The 18,358-nt window shown below is 36.7% G+C and overlaps 1 non-coding gene across 1 annotated transcript; it reads right to left on the bottom strand.

Moving 5' to 3' along the window:
- Positions 1-1,615: 1,615 nt before the first annotated feature.
- On the bottom strand, positions 1,616-1,722 carry LOC124889095. The gene has a single exon (XR_007047712.1). It is a non-coding gene; the product is annotated as a small nucleolar RNA R71 (small nucleolar RNA).
- Between the last annotated feature and the right edge of the window lie 16,636 nt (positions 1,723-18,358).

The raw sequence follows: 18,358 nt of genomic DNA, 5'->3' as shown, positions 1-18,358 counted from the left end.
CCACTTATCCTATGCAATAAGGGCGTGGCAAGTTTAGGTGTTACAAATATGAAGATTAGCACTACTATAAAAGGAACACTTGTGATATTAGGGTACTATATTTGGTATACGGAATAGCAAGGAAAGACACATACGAGGGTCTTGTTAGGGTTCTTTCATCATTCAACTTTCTACTTTGAATTTGGTATGATTATTTATATTCTGTGGATGTTGATTTAGAACATCAATGGCTAAATTCCCTTATTTTAGGGTTAAGGCCGAACACATGAGTGTAGTTTGATATTCTTAGAGTTGGTTAAACATTGGTTTATTGTATGGGTTATTCTTAATCTCTTGCTCTTACTATTTTAATGACTGGCCACTATTAAATATATGTTTAATTCTCTTGTGAACCCAAAATGAGGAATATTAGGACGAATCAAAGAGTTTAAGTAGCAAGCTCTTATTCTTCTACATAACAAAGGATTTGAAGTAACATCTGGGATAGAAATATACGTAGATCACTTTGTTTGGTTCAATTATAGGAAGATAACTTAAAGCATCTAAAATGGATCATCGCATCCCCGCTTAATGATGTAGTTGTGATGTCCTTTTAGGTATAAAATTAGAGTCTTGAAAGATCATAATCGTAATATTAACCCTGTGAATCAACAACCCAATGGCCAATACGTCCAATGATAAGGATAGAGAATTACATGATAGCAGATAGTACCTTAGCCCTGGAATTTCCTCCGTATTACTTACATCTTTGCCTATATTTCCATTGTCACACCTTATTACTTATTTGTTAGTTATTTAGTTACTAAACTATCACAAACATTTTGATACTCATAACACTTGAATATAATATTATCGAAACTAAAATTAAGTTACTTTCTAAACAAGCAGTCCCTGTGGGTTTGACATCTTATTCTTTTGAGTCACTATAATACTTGTCTGATCACGTACACTTGCGTGTGCAGAAGACCCCAACAAGCTTTTTGGCATCATTGCTAAGGATTCAAGTAATTAGTAATTCTCTAAATTTTTGCTTTTGATAATAAGATTTGAGTGTGAACAACTTGATCTTAGCAGTTGACTTTTGCAGGTAAATTGACATATTAGACTGGTAAGGGAAAGAGAATTGGTTGAGATGTATTTGGAACTTGAGTGAGTATTTTATCAATGAAGGAGAGAAGCTATAATATAGCATCCAATTAACAATTAACTATGGAAGATTCGACAGGTATTGGTTGTGCTAATGCACCAATGGCTAGGCACATCCGAAAGTGACAATCCCGCTCATGAACAATGCTACTAATAGCATTCACAAACCAGATGTGAGTGGTCGATTTGAACTAAAACAAAAGATTGTGCAACTCTTGTACATGAGTGGGCAATTCACATGTTTATCTCATGAAGAACCACATCAATATATACAAAACTTCCTTGATATAAACGATACTTACATTCCCACTGGGTATCTACTGATTATGTTAGACTGACTCTTTTTTACTTTTCTCTATTTAGGGAAGCAAAGTGGTTGTTGAAGGCAGAACCATAAAACTCCATCACTTCCTGGGATGACTTAGCTCATAAATTTCTTATTTGGGTTTTTCCTTCTGGAAAGACTGCATAGTTGAGAAGAAAAATTTTGAGTTTCAGGTAGAGAGATGGAGAGAATTTGTACCAAGCTTGGGAAAGATTTAAGTCTATTCTCTGATATTGTCCTCACCATCATCAGACCAACGATGTGGTTGTGCACACTTTTATTAAGGGTTTCGAGAAAAATACTAAGATTCTCCTAGATTCAACTATAGGTGGACAAGCACTAATAAAGACTTAAGATGAATTGTACACATTGCTGAATCAAATTTCATAGGGGAATCCTGAGTGGAATGCAGATACAATGAGGAGAACTCCAAAGAAAGTTCTACGGGTGTTTGAGGTCGACTAGTTGACGGCTATAGCAGCACAAATTGTTTATTTACAAAACCAGATAACTATGTAGTTTAGCAATATGAATCTGTGAATCTGTAAGACTCTATAAAATATTAGCTCAATATAGCCCACTATTGCATATTAAAGGGGTCCTAAAGTTAGAAAATTTCACTAAGAGTTAGGATTTAGTCATTTCCAAAGCCCCTTAAACTTTAATGATTTTATTTTAAATCATCCCAACCTCGGAACATTAATTTTTAAGTTGATTGATGATCGAGGTAGTCAATAGTACATCTTGGGTGAGTTTCGGAATTTTTGAACGAGTGTAGGGATGTCTTTGGATCATTGAAATAGTAGAAGCATCGGGATAAGCCTATGGTAAGCCATCCGGTGCACTGCTAGGGATGCCCACGGCAGATTCCATGGCACGAGGGTTAGTCCGGCGGTCTAGACCCGCAGCGCGTGCCCCATTGCCCGCTCCTTATTTTTCTATCTTTTGTTCTTGTTTTTGCAAGGGAAATTGGGTCTTTTCCCTTCACCCAATTGGTCCATAACACGGGATTGAGGGTCCTAAAATCATAATTTGTCACCTTATTCACAAAATTATCTCAAAAGAAAGCATTCTCTCTCAAGAACAAACCCTAAACTCTTCAAAAAAGACAAGGGATTCAAGCTTAATTTTTAAGAAAATCATCAACAACCTTCATAAATTCATCAATTAAGGTATGCGTGATGTTCATTTATGGATCCTTTCCAGCCAAAGAGTCCAAGAATCTATCTTTATGTTTTAAATTATGAAATTACATATTTACGATGAATTATCTCCTTGAAGTTTTATGGATCTTGGTTATACATTATGTTTGCAATTATTTTTTGAGTGAATTAGCCCTTACAGGTTTGAATGATGATATTTTCATGTGAAATCATTGATTCATGGTTTTAATATTAAAGCTATGTTATTATTACAAGTTTTAAGCCATTCCCATGCTTTAATTTATGACCCTCATGTGTTTGATGAAATGAATACTTGTTAAATTTGGAACAATGATTCCCTTCTAAGGTTTCAAAACTTTCATGTGTTCTTGTTCTATTGAGTCCTGAAAGGTAATGAGCACTCGTTACTGAGCTGTTTACCTAGTTTTTAGTATCTTCAGAATGGTTTTAGCTAAACTATGAGCCTTGTCATTAAGTTAGTAACATGTCTAGTCGTTGGCTTAGTTAATCTCAGTTTAGTCCAGTAATTTTTGTCTTTCAACTGGGAGTAAAACTTAGTATCGAGTGAAAATAGGGATGGCATCTCCCCCATCAGTTAGTCATGAGGCACTTTCCCCCACTTTCAGTAGGCATGAGACATTAGTAGAAGTCCCTAAGTTCCGGACCTACGGTGCCACTATAGACTTTAAGGGGTCCCCCATCAGTTAGGTATGACACCCTAGTCCTTCGGGATATCAGATTAGTGGATCCACACAGCCAACGTTAGTACTCGTGGCACAGTACTGACACCCTTCTAACTGGGGTTACAGGTTCGACTCAAGTAATAGATTTGGGGTATGCCAGTTATACCTAGCTCCCATCATCTCAATTTAGTATTCAGTACAAAATTCAGTTCAGGTTTGCTTGACCATTGCATATAGTTTATCAATCAGATTTTACAGATTTTATGTGTATTATGCATCAGTTATTTTAAGTTATTCAGTCATTCAGTATCTCATACTATTAAGTCAGTCAGTTTTTCATGCACATAAACCTATGCATTTCAGCCTAGCCTTATCTCATATACCAGTACATTCAAAGTATGGACCGCATATTTTCTTTGCGCTATGATATCTTATATCATATGTTCAGACGCTTAGTTTCCTGACCTCGCTTAGATAGTTTAGCTTATTAGTAGCAGCAGTTGTGGTGAGTCCTCACATGTCAAGGGCCTGTTATGTTATTTCAGTTTTCCCATATTTCCTTTTAGTTAGTTTATTTTAGAGTTAGTTGGTGCCTGTCCTATCAACTCTTCAGTTAGTTTAGCGGCTTTTAGACATACAGTCAGTTAGTTAGATAGTCAGTCAATTTTATATGATGTTTTTAGTCATTCAGACATGTTTTGATATGTATTTCAGTATCCATTTTTACATTATCTTATCAGTATTGAAACCTAATAGTGTTTCTAGTTTACTTCTGCATATGTTCATTTTGTTACTTTGTTCACTATTTACAGCAGGTACTAGCTCATGGGTTAGCTTGTGGTCATTTGTGACCTTAAGCACTATTGTCGTGACTAGGGGTTCCTCGGGTCGTGAAAAAAAAATTGGTGTCAGAGCCTAAGGTTTTATAGTTTCCTAAGGAGTCTGAAAGTCATGTTGAGTTGAGTTTTATGCATGGGTGTGAAGCATGCCATACTTATCAACAAGAGGCTCGAGACGTTTTAGAAAAAGTTTCCCTTCTTTTAGTGTTTATGTCATGCAAAAGAGAATGAGCTCTATTTAAACTCTCTTTCTAATTTATTCTTTCTTCCTTTTATAGATAATGCCTCCCAAGAGAAACAATAGAAGGAGAAATAGAAATCAGCCCACACTCTACCTACTCAGAAAGATCCTCTAAATGAGCATGTCTCTCATGCCGAGTTTAGAGCTGGATTTATTACCCTTGCTCATTCAGTAGCTACTCAGAAAAATCACCAGGCTATTACCCTAACTAACCCAGTGGCAAATATAGCTGTAGCTAGAATTTAGGACTTTGCCCGAATGAATTCCCCTCAATTTTTGGGATCTAAGTTTGATGAGGATCCACAGGAGTTCCTTCATATGTTTCAGAAGGTGACTGATATTATGGGTGTTATGTCTAGTGAGAGTGAAGAGTTGGAATCTTACCACTTGTAGGACGTAGATCACACCTGGTTTAAGCAGTGGAAGAAGGATAGAAGAGTTTGCTACAACCTTTTTAGATAGGTTCTTTTCTTTAGAGTTAAGGGAAGCTAAGGCATTGGAGTTTATTACCTTAAAGCAGGGTAGTATGAGTGTGAAGAATAATTTGCTTAAGTTTACTCAGTTGGTGAGGTATGCTCCTCATGTGGTGTTTGATAATAGGTTTAGAATGAGTAAGTTTGTTTCTGATGTAGCTGATAGTGTGGTCAAGAAGTACAACACTACTATGTTGATTAAGGAGATATACATATCTAGGCTTATGTTCCATGCTTAACAGATTAAGAAGCATAGCTTAAAGAGAAAGAGAGGGAGAATAAAAGGGCCAGAACAGGTAGCTTTAGTTTTGCTCAGCCAAAGTCAGAAGGTGGTAACCATTCTCAGTTCTGTCAGAAGTTTCCATCCCTATCTCCATCTTCAGCTAGTGATCCAGTGCCAAAATTTAGAAATGACAGTCGGGATAGAGCACCAGACTCTAAGTCTTAGGGTAGCATGAACAATGGTCGTAGTAATCCACTTTGCATAAAATATGCCAGGAATCATTGGGGTGTATGTAGAAATGATAGTGATGTTTGTTTTGGAAGTGACAAGCCAGGCCACAGTATGAAAAAGTGTCCTGTAAGTATGTGGAAGGGTAGGAATAATCGCCAGCAGGGTTAGACTAACTCTTTAGCAGCGCCAGAAGGTCGCCCAACTTAGCAGGGCGCTACTTCTAGTGTACCAGTGGACAACATCAGACTAGGCTTTATGCACTCCAGTCCTATCATGATTAGAAAAGATCTCCTGATGTGGTTATGGGTACATTACAGGTCTTTCATCTTTATGTTTAAACTTTACTAGACCCTAGGGCTTCACTTTATTTTATAACCCCCTTTATAGCTTTTAATTTTGGTGTCAGTCCTGAGACTTTAGCAGAACCCTTATCAGTGTCTATTATAGAAGGTGTCTCTATTGTAGCCAATAGGTATAAAGGAACTGTCCGATCATAATATCCCAGAAAGTCACTTCAGTAGATCTTGTGGAGTTAGATATAACCAATTTTGATGTCATTCTCAGCATAGATTGGCTCCACTCATGCTATGCTTCAGTTGACTGTGGAAATAAATTTGTTCAGTTTTAGTTTCTTAATTAACCAGTCATTGAATGGAGAGGTAATGCTTTAACGCTTAGGGGTCGAATTATGTCATACTTGGAGTGAGAAAGATGATATCTAAGGGGTGTGTTTACCATCTTATTCGGGTCAAAGACTCTAATTCTGAGACTCCCAGTCTCAAGTCAATTTCATTAGTAAGGGTGTTTCAAGATGTATTCCCTAAAGATCTTCCTAGATTTTCTTAGCCTATCTCTATTCCTCCCTATAGAATGGCTCCAGTTGAGATTAGGGAGTTGAAATAACAGTTGAATGATCTCTTAGGTAAGGCATTCATCAGGCCCAGTATTTCCTCGTGGGATGCTCCAGTCTTGTTCATGCGTAATAAAGATGGTTCTCTCAGAACGTGTATCGATTATCGTCAGTTGAACAAAGTCACAATCAAGAATAAGTAGCCACTCACAGAATTGATGACTTACTCGACCAAATTCAGGGTGCCAGTTATTTCTCTAAGATAGACCTTAGATCCGTCTATCATCAGCTCAGAGTTAGAGAATGTGACATTCTAAAAATAGCTTACAGAACTCGGTATGGTCATTTTAAATTTCTAGTTATGTCTTTTGAACTAACGAATGCCCCAACATCTTTCACGGACTTGATGAACAAAGTGTTCAAGCAGTACTTGGACATATTCACATAGTCTTCATTGATGATATTCTTGTCTACTCCAATAGTGAAAATTATCACGCAGACTATCTCAGAATCGTATTATAGACTCTTAGAGACCATCAACTTTTCTCCAAATCTAGGAAGTGTGAGTTTTGGCTAAGATCAGTAGCTTTCCTTGGCCATATTCTTTCCGATGATGGAATTAGAGTTTACCCTCAAAAGACCGAAGTAGTGAGTAACTGGCCTAGACCCATATCTCCATCAAATATCAAGAGCTTTTTGGGTTTTGTTGGCTAATAACAAAGGTTTGTTGAAGGGTTTTCGTCTATTACATCCCCCATGTCTTGATTGACTCATAAGAAATTCAAGTTTCAGTGGTCAGATTCTTGTGAAAAGAGTTTTCAGGAGTTGAAGACTCAACTCACCTCAGCCCCAGTTTTGACTTTTCTCGACAATTCAGAGGGGTTTGTTGTTTACTATGATACTTCCAGAGTTGGGATTGGTTGTGTGTTAATGCATAGAGCTAAAGTCATAGCCTATGCCTCTAGATAACTTAAACCCCATAAAAAGAATTACCCAACCTATGATCTCGAATTAGCAACTGTTATTTTTGTCTTGAAATTTTTGAGGCACTACTTATATGGGGTTCATGTTGATATATTCATGGATCATAGAAGTTTGCAATATGTGTTCTCACATAAAGATTTGAATCTTCGTCGGAGAAGATGGTTAGAATTGTTGAAAGATTATGATATGAGTTCATTGTATCATCTGGCCAAGGCCAATGTAGTAGCAGACACCCTTAGTAGATTGTCTATGGGTAGTGTTGCTCATGTTGATAATAATAAGTATAAGTTAGTCCAAGAGGTTCATCAGCTTCCTAGATTAGGTGTTCGGTTAGTTGATTTAGCTGAGGGTAGTATATGGGTTCTGAATAGTTTGGAATCTTCTTTGGTTGCCAAAGTAAAAGAAAAGAAAGATAGATATTCTAGTTTGGTTAAGTTGAAAGAATCAGTTACAGATAAGAAGTGAAGGTTTTCTCCCAAGGGGGAGATGGTGTGTTGCGATGCCAGGGTAGATTGTGTGTGTCATGTATTGATGGGTTGAGACAGTGGAATTTTAGCAGAAATACATGGTGCACCTTACTTTATTCACCTAGTAGCCACTAATATGCATCGTGATTTACAGGAACTCTATTGGTGGAGTGGTATAAAGAGGGATATTATGGAGTTTGTAGCTAAGTGTCCTAATTTTCAGCAGGTTAAGGTTGAGCACCAGTGGCCTAGTGGCACAATGTATCCCAATTAGAAGTGGGAAGAGGTGAACAGTGATTTTGTGACAGGGTTGCCCTGTACCCATCATCAGCATAATTCGATATGGGTCATTGTAGACAGAATAACCAAATCATCACACTTTTTGCCAATACATACTTTCTATTGATCCAAGAATTATGCCAAGCTCTATCATAGGGAGTTGGTTAGGTTGCATGGTGTCTCGTTTTCAATCATTTCAGATAGAGGTACTCAATTTACCTCTCACTTTTGTAAAGTTTTTCAGAAGGGTCTTGGTACCAAAGTTCATCTCAGTACATCTTTTCATCCTCAGACAAATTGTCAGGCAGAGAAGACCATTCACACCCTAAAGGAAATATTGAGAGCATGTGTTATTGATTTTAATGATAGTTGAGATGATCATTTGCCATTGATTGAGTTTGTCTATAATAACAGTTATCACTCTACTATTTAGATGGCTTTGTTTAAGGCTCTATATGGGAGGAGATGAAGATCTCTTATTGGTTGGTTTGAGGTAGGTGAGAGTGTGTTAATAGGGCCTAATTCAGTATATGATGCAATGGAGAAAGTTCAGATAATTAGGAAGAGGCTTAAGACAGCCTAAAGCCGACAAAAATCCTATGCATATCTGAGAAGAAGAGATCTTGAGTTTGAGGTTGGTAATTTGGTCTATTTAAAAATCTCTCCCATGAAGGGAGTGAAGATATTTAGCAAGAAAGGGAAACTCAGTCCTCGATATATTGGCCCTTACAGAATCTTGAGTCATTATAGGAATATAGCGTATGAGCTTGAGTTGCCTGCATGTTTGGCATCAGTGCATCCAGTGTTCTATGTTTGTTTACTAAAGAATGTATTGGTGATCTAGCTATAGTTGTTCCTTTAGAAAGCACAGATGTTCAGGATATCCTTTCTTACGAAGAAATCTCTGTCAAGATCCTTGATCATCAGATTCACAAATTAAGGAACAAAGAGGTTCCATTGGTCAAAGTTCTTTGGCAAAATCAGCCCATTAAGGGAGCCACTTGGGAAACAAAAGCAGATATGCGTACAAAGTACCCTCATCTTTTCTCTGCAAACTCTAACTCAGCTTAAGGTAACAATTTTCCTTAGATTATCTCTTTTCCATTCTCAGTTCCTGCCATATAATCATCTTCATGTCATTTTATGCGTTCACGAATCAGGTCAGTCATTCATCATGTTTTAGACTCAGTCATGTAACCATGTTTTTAGTTATGCATATTCAGTATGTAATCTTAGCTCCTCAGTATTATCATCTTAATCAGTCTCATTCGAGGACAAATGTTCCCAAGGTGGATATATTGTAAGACCCTGTAAGATCTTAGCTCAATATAACTCACTATTGCATATTAAAGGTGTCTAAGAGTTAGAAAATTTCACTAATTGTTAGGACTTAGTCATTTCCAAAGCCCCTTAAACTTTGATGATTTAATTTTTGATCTTCCCGAACTTGGAACGTTAATTTTTAAGTTGATTCATGATCGTGGTTGCCAATAGTACATCTCAGGTGAGTTTTAGAATTTTTGGATGAGCGTAGGGGTGTGTTTGGATCACTAAAATAGTAGCAGCACTGGGATAATCCTGCGGCGCGCCCTCTAATGCACTGCTAGGAATGCCCATGGTAGAACCCACGGTACGGGGGTCAGTCCGACAGTTCAGAGCCCGCGGCGCATGCCCCATCGCTTGCCCCTTATTTTTCCATCTTTTGTTCTTATTTTTGCAAGGGCAGTTGGGTCTTTTCCCTTCACCCAATTGGTCCATAACACAGGATTAAGGTTCCAAAAGCATAATTTGTCATCTTATTTGAAACATTCTCTCAAAAAAGCATTCTCTCTCAAGAACAAACCTAACCTCTTCAAAAAAAAAGGGATTCAAGCGTAATTTTTAAGAAAATCATCAAGAACCTTTACAAATTCATCAATTAAGGTATGTGTGATGTTCATTCATGTGCCTTTTCCACCCATGGAGTCCAAGAATCCATCTTTATGTTTTAAATTATGAAATTGCATATTTATGATGAATTATCTCCATGAAGTTTTATAGATCTTGGTTATACTTTATGTTTGCAATTGTTTTTCGAGGGAATTAGCTGTTACACGTTGGAATGATGATATTTTCATGTTAAATCGTTGATTCATAGTTTTATTATTGAAGCTATGTTATTATTACATATTTTTAAACCATTCCCATTCTTTAATTCATGACCTTCATGTGTTTGATGAAATGACTAAGTGTTGAATTTGGAACAATGATTCGCTTTTAAGGTTTCAAAGCTTTTATGTGTTCCTATTGTTGTTCCATTGAGTCATGGAGGGTTATGAACACTCGTTACTTAGCTGTTTATATAGTTTTTAGTATCTTCAAAATGGTTTTAACTAAACCATGAGCCTTGTCATTCAGTCAGTAACATGTCCAGCTGTTGGCTTAGTTTAGTCCAGTAATCAGTGTCTTTCAGCTGGGAGTAAAACTTAGCACCGAGTGAACATAGGAATGGCGTCTTACCCATTAGTTAGGCATGAGGCACTTACCTCCCTCATCAGTAGGCATTAGATATTAGTAGTAGTCCCTAAGTTCCAGACCTACGATGCCACCGAGACTTTGAGGGGTCCCCTCTCAGTTAGGCATGACACCTTAGTCCTTCAAGACGTTAGATTAGTGGATCCACAAAACCAGCCTTAGTGCCCGTGGCATGGTACTAAGACCCTTCTAACTGGGGTTACAGGTTAGACCCCAGTAATAGATTTGGGGAAAGTCAGTTATAGCTAGCTCCCACAGTCTCAGTTCAGAATTCAGTATAGAATGTAGTTCAGGTTTGCTTGACCATAGTATACAGTTTATCAGTTATTCATTTATCAGATTTCAGCATTTTAGTTTACATACTATTTTAGTATCATGTTATATGATTGGTTATGCATTCTCAGATTTTATAGATTTCACATATTTCACACATATTTTGTATCAGTTATCTTATGTTATTCAGTCTGTTATGATCTCATGCTATTCAGTCAGTCAGTATTTCATGCATATAAACCTATGTATTTCATTCTAACCTTATCTCATATACCAGTATATTCAAAGTACTGACCGCATATTTTGTTTGCCCTATGATATCTTATATCATAGGTTTGGATGCACAGTTTTCTAATCACGCTTAGACAATTCATCCTTTTAGCAGTAGTAGTTGTGGTGAGTCCTCATACGTCGAGGACCTGTTATGTTATTTCAGTATTCCCGCATTTTCTTTTAGTTAGTTTATTTTGGAGTTATTTGGGGCCTGTCCTATCAAATATTCAGTTAGTTTAGAGGCTTTTAGACATGCAGTCAGTCAGTTAGATAGTTAGTCAGTTTTATCAGATATTTTTAGTCATTCAGAAATATTTTGATATGTATTTTCATATCTAATTTTACATTTTCTTATAAGTATTGAAACCTTATGGCATTGTTAGTTTACTTCCGCACATGTGTATTTTGTTACTTTATTTAGTATTCACAGCAGGTACCAGCTCATGGGTTAGCTTGTGGTCACTTGTGACCGTCAGCACCATTGTCACGACTAAGGGGTAGCCTAGGGTCGTGACAGAATCACACCAGCAGCATCAAATATAGTACATCAGGCTCATACTTGATGTGAGGTATACGGTAAAAGTAACCATACAGTAGATACTTGTGTAGCAAATCTAGAGTCTATTAATTATGTGTGCAACACTAATTGATAAGGGAATCAATACTATAGAAATACTTACAATGCTATTTGACGAAATCATCCCAACTTCTCATGGGGTGAAAATTAGGAACAAATACAAATCAATATCATGGGCCAGGAATTTAGAATTAGCAGCAACATGCTCCAGGAAATCAAGCCACTACTCAGTCAAGTAATATGGAAGAGATGTTGAAACCGATTATGGCTACTCAATAATAGTTGGTAGCATGTATGAAGAACCAATAGATGGCTATGAAAACCTTAGAGGTTTAGAGGGTTATCTTACAGGAGCACAAAATACTAGACCTTAGGGAGGTTTACCTAGTGATACTAATCCAAATCTAAAATAAGTGAATGCAGTGTCTACTCGGAGTGGGCTACAACTGAAGAAATTAGAACCTAATCAGGTGACTCACAAAGCTGTTGATGTAGATAAAGAAAAGGATAAAAAAAAGGTTGTGAATGAAACAACAGAGAGCACTAAAACCAAGATGGGAAGTGTAAATCCACCTCCACCATTCTCATAAAGGCTAAGGAAGCAGAAGAAGGAAGCTTGCTATCAGAAATTTATTGATATCCTGAAATAGGTTCAAGATGTAAGATGTTCCTGAATATACTAAGTACATAAAGGATATTATGGAAAATAAGAACCGGCTAACCGAGTATGCCATAGTTGCACTTACTGAGGAGTGCACATTAAGAATTCAGAATAAGTTGCCCACAAAATTTAAAGATCCAGGCAGTTTCACTATTCAGGTCACTATTAGGCAGTTTGTCTGTGCTAGAGCTTATGTGATCTTGGAGAAAGTATAAACCTTATGCCTACATTATTGTTTAATAAGATGGGGCTAGGTAGCTCAAGACCTAATTCAGTGGTTCTACAACTAGTAGAACGTTCACTTGCCAGACCAGATGGGATTGTTGAAGATGTGCTAGTTTAAGTAGGTTTGCTCATGTTTCTAGTTGACTTCATTATTCTGAATTTTGATGCTGATCCAATGTCCCATTTATTTTGGGAAGTCCTTTCTTAGCAGTAGGGAGGGCTTTGATTGATGTGGCTGCAGGGTAGTTGACAATGAGAGCTCACGATAAGGTCAAGGTTTTTAACATATTTAAGGCAATAAAGCTGCCAGCAATATATGAAGAATTGTCTGCCATTACAGTCATAGACCTTGAGTCCCAGTGCCTTCTTATTACATCCAAGGACCCACTGGAGTGAGCATTGGTGGGATATGATACTTTTGGTGATATTGAAGCATTTTAAATGGTTCATATCTTGGATGTGGCAAGTGTCATTACCAGAAAGACTAACTTGAGCCTTTGAATAGACCTCTTGTCCCCTCTCCTAGAAAATATATTGAAGAGGCATCGAAGTTATAGCTTAAGGCTCTACCATCTCATCTTAAATATGCTTTTCTTGGTGATGATAACACTTTACCGATAATTCTCTCTTATTTTTTTGATATACAGGTATATAAGGCATTGACAGTTCTTAAAAGAAGAAAGAAAGTGATCATTTGGTAAATTTCAGACATTTAAGGAATTAATCCTTCTTTCTGCATGCACAAAATATTTATGAAAGAAGGTCATAAGCCAAGTGTCCAACATCATCAAGGATTAAATCCAGTGATGAAGAAGGTAATCAGAAAGAAAGTGATCAATTGGCTAGACACAGGGATAGTTTTTCCTATCTTAGATAGTAAATGGTTAAGTTTTATATAGTGCGTTCCAAAGAAAGGAGGGATGACAGTTGTGACAAATAACAATAATAAGTTGATCCCAACTCATACTGTGACTGGGTGTAGGATCTGTATATATTATAGGAAGCTTAATGAGGCCACCCGAAAGGATCATTATCCCATCCTATTTATTGATCAAATATTTGATAGACTCACTAGGCAAGAATACTATTACTTCCTTGATGGCTATTTCGGCAATAATCAGTTATCCATAGCACCAAATGACCAGGAGTAGACAATATTCATATATCTTTATGGAACCTATGCTTTCAGGAGTATGCCCTTTGGATTGTGCAATGCACTTGACACTTTCCAAAGGTGTATGATGGCCATCTTATACGACATGGTAGAGTATTTTGTCGATCTACTTATGGATAATTTTTCTATATTCGATAACTTGTTTGATGTATGTTTGTAAAATTTAGACAGGGTCTTAGCTTGATGTGAGAAAATTAACATAGTATTGAACTGGGAGAAATGCCATTTTTTGGTCAAGAAAGGTATCATCCTTGGTCATAAGGTGTCACATAGAGGACTAGAGGTGGATAGAGACAAAGTAGAAGTTATTGAGAAGCTGCCATATCCTTTGTCAATAAAAGGTGCGAAAAGTTTCCTTAGACATATGGGGTTTTACATGAGGTTTGTCAAAGACTTGTCAAAGATATCAAGTCCTATGTACAAGCTACTGGAGAAAGAGGTAAAATTCAAATTTGGGGCTAACTGTCAAAAAGAGTTTGAGAACTTGAAGAGAAGATTAACAGAGGCACCCATATTAATTTCTCCTGACTGGAAACTACTATTCGAGTTAATGTGTGATACAAGCGATATGGTTGTAGGATGAGTACTAGGGCAGCACAACAAAAAGGTATTTCATTCTATTTATTATGCTAGTGAGACCTTGGATGTTGCTCAAATCCATTATACAGTCATAGAGAAAGAGATGCTAGCCCTTGCCTATGTATTTGACAAATTCAAAGCATATTTGGTGGGCACAAAGGTGATTGCTCACATGGATCATGTTGTCATCCGATATTTGTTCCATAAGAAAAATGCAAAGCCGAGATTAATCAAATGGATTCTTTTGCTACAAGAATTTGATTTAGAGGTACATGATAGAAAAAAGGCTAAGAATCAAGTGGCTGACCACTTAACTAGGTTAGAAAGTCAATATTATGTTGTAGATGATACCTTATGTATTTGGGAAGAGTTCTCGAATGATCAGTTGATGGAATTGAGTGAAGCAGAACTTCCATGGTATGCTGATATAGTGAACTTGCTAGTTAGTGGTGTATACCCTTTAGAGGCCACTAGTCAACAAAAAAAGAAACTATTTCATAACTCTCACTCCTATATGTGGGATGAGCCTTATTTGTTAATATGATCTAGATCGGCCTTACAACTTTTGACTATATCTTCCGAGGCCAATACAAAGAGGTCCAAGCCATGATCAAGTCAAGAGATCAAGAGTTCATTTGGTGGACACTGTTTAGGCTCCTAAACCCATAATTCCACGTGTTGATAGTTGCTTGGAGCTTGGAGCATGCTTTGAAGAGCCTATGTGGGTTATTTCCAAAATAGCAACTTTTGGGCTATTTTTGTAATAGGCTATTTTAGGCAAAGGAAAACATTATAAATAGAGGACTTAATCATTTCATTTATAACCTTTGATGATATATGAATGAGCGATCCTTTGAGGTGCAAGCTTGGATTATCTTGTGTTGACATCTTGTTTAGAAATATGGGTTGCTCAGGAACCCGATTCCCTTGAGGTCTACGTAATAAATTGGTGTTTGATTCTACTAGTTTAAGGGTCTTTGAGTTTTATACACTCATTGTTTCTTAATTCTTTGTAGTTTCTTATGTCAATTTACCTATCTTTACTTTCTTGCATCGATTATATTTTGCTTCTTTAGGTAGATTTCCATCTTTCGTAGCTCAATCCATATCATTTCCTATCAAAGCTGAGGTTGATTTCATTCCTACTAATTCAATCTTGGGTTTTCTATCTTGAAGATCATGAAAAAAGAGTCAAAAAATAAAAATCCCATAAAAAATTTATTTCCGATTTTACCCTTTGATCGAGACTTGAGTCTTGTAATTTTTTGTGTCTTTTTTGTGTTTCTAGTGTTATATACTTGTTCCCTAGCGCTAATAGAGTCTAGATCTCAAATTTGAGCTTATTCCGGGTTGATTTGAGTCATCCACCAGTGTTGAGCTTGAGTTAAAGAAGCTGGAAGGTGGGATCTCAAATTTGGAAGGTTTTCGTAGATATTTTGAGTTGAAAAAATGTGTTGGTTATGTTTGGGATTTCAATGTGAGCTTGGATCTCAAAGTTTTGTCCAATTCTAAGTTCATTTGCTTAGGGTTCAAGTTGGAATGTTCTTGGTGTTCTTCATCATCTTCATATATTGTTGAAGATGAACATTCAAAAAGTGGTTGTTTGATCCAAAAAAGAGGTAAGAAAAGGTGTGGAACTTGTTTTTCTCAAAGAATATTCCAAGAATATTCCAAGTCTTCCAAAGGAAGGAAGAATCAAAAAGTATCAAAGGGGAATTTTCTCAAAGAAAAGACAAAAGAAAGCACAAAGGAGGGGACCACAAGAAAATTCAAACTCTCGTGAGCTTGAAAGAAAATTGAAGGGTCCAATTCTTTCTATTTTTCTTCATCCAAAACCAATCACCACACCTCAAAGTTGAAGATTTATTGAATACAAATTGGAAACAAGATATCTCCAAAACATTAACCAACGTCAATCGTCATTTGAGGCAGCCCACGTCACTCAACCATCCAAATTTCCAAAGCTAAAATTTAGGCTCTTAGTTTCTTTTCTTTGATTCTTTAACTTCTTTTATTTTATTCTAACACTAATTAATAGCTATTAATCATTCACCTTTGTTTTGAATTAGTTTTTGAGTCCTTTCTTTCTTTGTCCTATTTCTTTCTAGCTTTTCTCTTTTCACTTTGTTGTTAGTTTTTTATTCACGGCCGAACACAATTTTTTGTTTATTTGAGTATTTCAAACAAGAATCCATTCCAACCTCAAGACACAATTAGTACCAAGTTATCTCATTGGAGTACAAACAAGCTATCAACACTTGCAACTCCAATTGAGTGACAATCAAAGCTATGAACTTTGAGAGCTTGTGAGGTTGATTTTCTAACCTTTAACTTATTTGTTGTTTTTTTTTAATTAATTTTTGTTTAGTATTTCTTTTAATAGGTACAATAGAAGATGAAAGTGAGATGCCTAGTTGGGTTAGATCACTCATGGAAAGGTTTGATGCCATAGATAGCCGATTTGAATTCCATGAAAGTAGAATGGACAGTAGAATAGAAAGAATGAAAGGGATGGAAGGGTCTCTCTCATGAAGAATGGACACCTTGGAAGTCTGAATAAACTCCACCACATCCACCCCGCAAAACTATCATACTTTCTCTAGTGGTCATTCTCCCAATACTTTCACTACTATAACTCCAAAAACACTTCACCAAATGTTCAATCCACCTAGACAAATACGTGAACTCATCATCCAAGCCACTACTTATCCAAATAACTGAAACCCCATTCGTCCACTACAACGACAATTGAACCAAGTCCACTAAGAAGCTCCATAAAACTAAGAACCCCATGTACAAATTCCCTAAGAACTACTGAGAGCACCATTTAACCAAAACCAACCACCTCGAGTCCCAAATAATTGCAACCAACTAATCTAAATTGATGATGTGGAAAGTGAGGGACCTTATGAAGGAAATGAGGAGTTAGATAAAGTAGCTCTCTTTGCAGAATTTGTACAAAATAGAAGAAGAGCTTAAGGATGAGGACACAGAGGATGAGAAGGAAGGTTTGGTCTAATTCCACATGGAAGAGGAAACTTGGGACACCGTCCTCAAGTACAAGGATATCATCAATGAGATCAGGGATGAAATTAAGGTAGAGACACGGGTCTTAACTCTATCTAGATACTCTTTCTACCTTTAGAGAAAATAATGATCCATCTATCCACCTTGACTGGGAACTACAATGTAATAAGATCTTCTAACTTAATGAGATAATCAGACATAAGAAAGTTGCCCATATGATTGCTCAACTTGATGGGTATTCTTCTACTTGGTGAGAGATAAAAAAAGTACAAAGGGAAAGAAACAGTAATCCCAACCTTCTGGATTGGGATGAATTAAAGGAATATATGAGAGAGAGGTATGTTATGGAAAGGTTTAAGCAAGAGAAACTACCAAGGCTCTACAATTGAGACAATGAAATAGAGGTATTAAAGACTATTATAAGGAGTTTTAAAATTTGATCCTTCGTCTTGAGATTGCCAAACCCCCAAATCATTGTATGGCTTGGTTCAAAGGTGGTTTAGATTATGAAGTTTTTTCTCAACTAGTTTTCCATAAGTTTGACCAAATCAAAGATCTTTTTGATGCGTCCATTGAAGTTGAAAGGAACAACAATGCCAAGAAGTCCTTCAATAAAGGTTACAATTCTTCTACTTCCTCCGAATAGAACAAGTACAAGTATTTCAAAAAGTCCTTAGAGATGAAGTCTATTGATAAGGCAATCCAAAGGTGTCCATCTTCTAATCCCAATTCTAAAGGTATTACTTGCTTTAAATGTCAAGGTTGGGGTAACAAGGCTAGTGAATGCCCCAACCGAAGGAACATTATATTGGTGGAGGGTGATAATTTCTTTTTTAGGGATAAGGTGACCAAAAATGATGGTGGTAAGGAAATCCCTCAAGAGGAGGATGACCTTTGAAGTGAAGGGTAATTAGCAAAAATTGAAGAGAGACTTTTTATACCTTATGAATTAATGATAAAATCTCCCACTGAAGATGTTTGTCCTGAAGAGGGAGAGATCTTGAATTTTAACCTCATGGTAAGGAGAGATACAATTGGTGAAGATGAGAAGCTTTGGAATCAAGAAGGAGAGCTTAGTGCCGAACCCAAGCACTTGTTATTCACTATATTCAGCACTAGCATTGTGCCAACTTCCAAGTTGATGCATAAGA

Source organism: Capsicum annuum, chromosome 11 (assembly GCF_002878395.1).
Source record: "Capsicum annuum cultivar UCD-10X-F1 chromosome 11, UCD10Xv1.1, whole genome shotgun sequence".
In the NCBI taxonomy this organism is placed as follows: Eukaryota; Viridiplantae; Streptophyta; class Magnoliopsida; order Solanales; family Solanaceae; genus Capsicum; species Capsicum annuum.
This window is presented reverse-complemented; position numbering and strand designations above follow the sequence as displayed.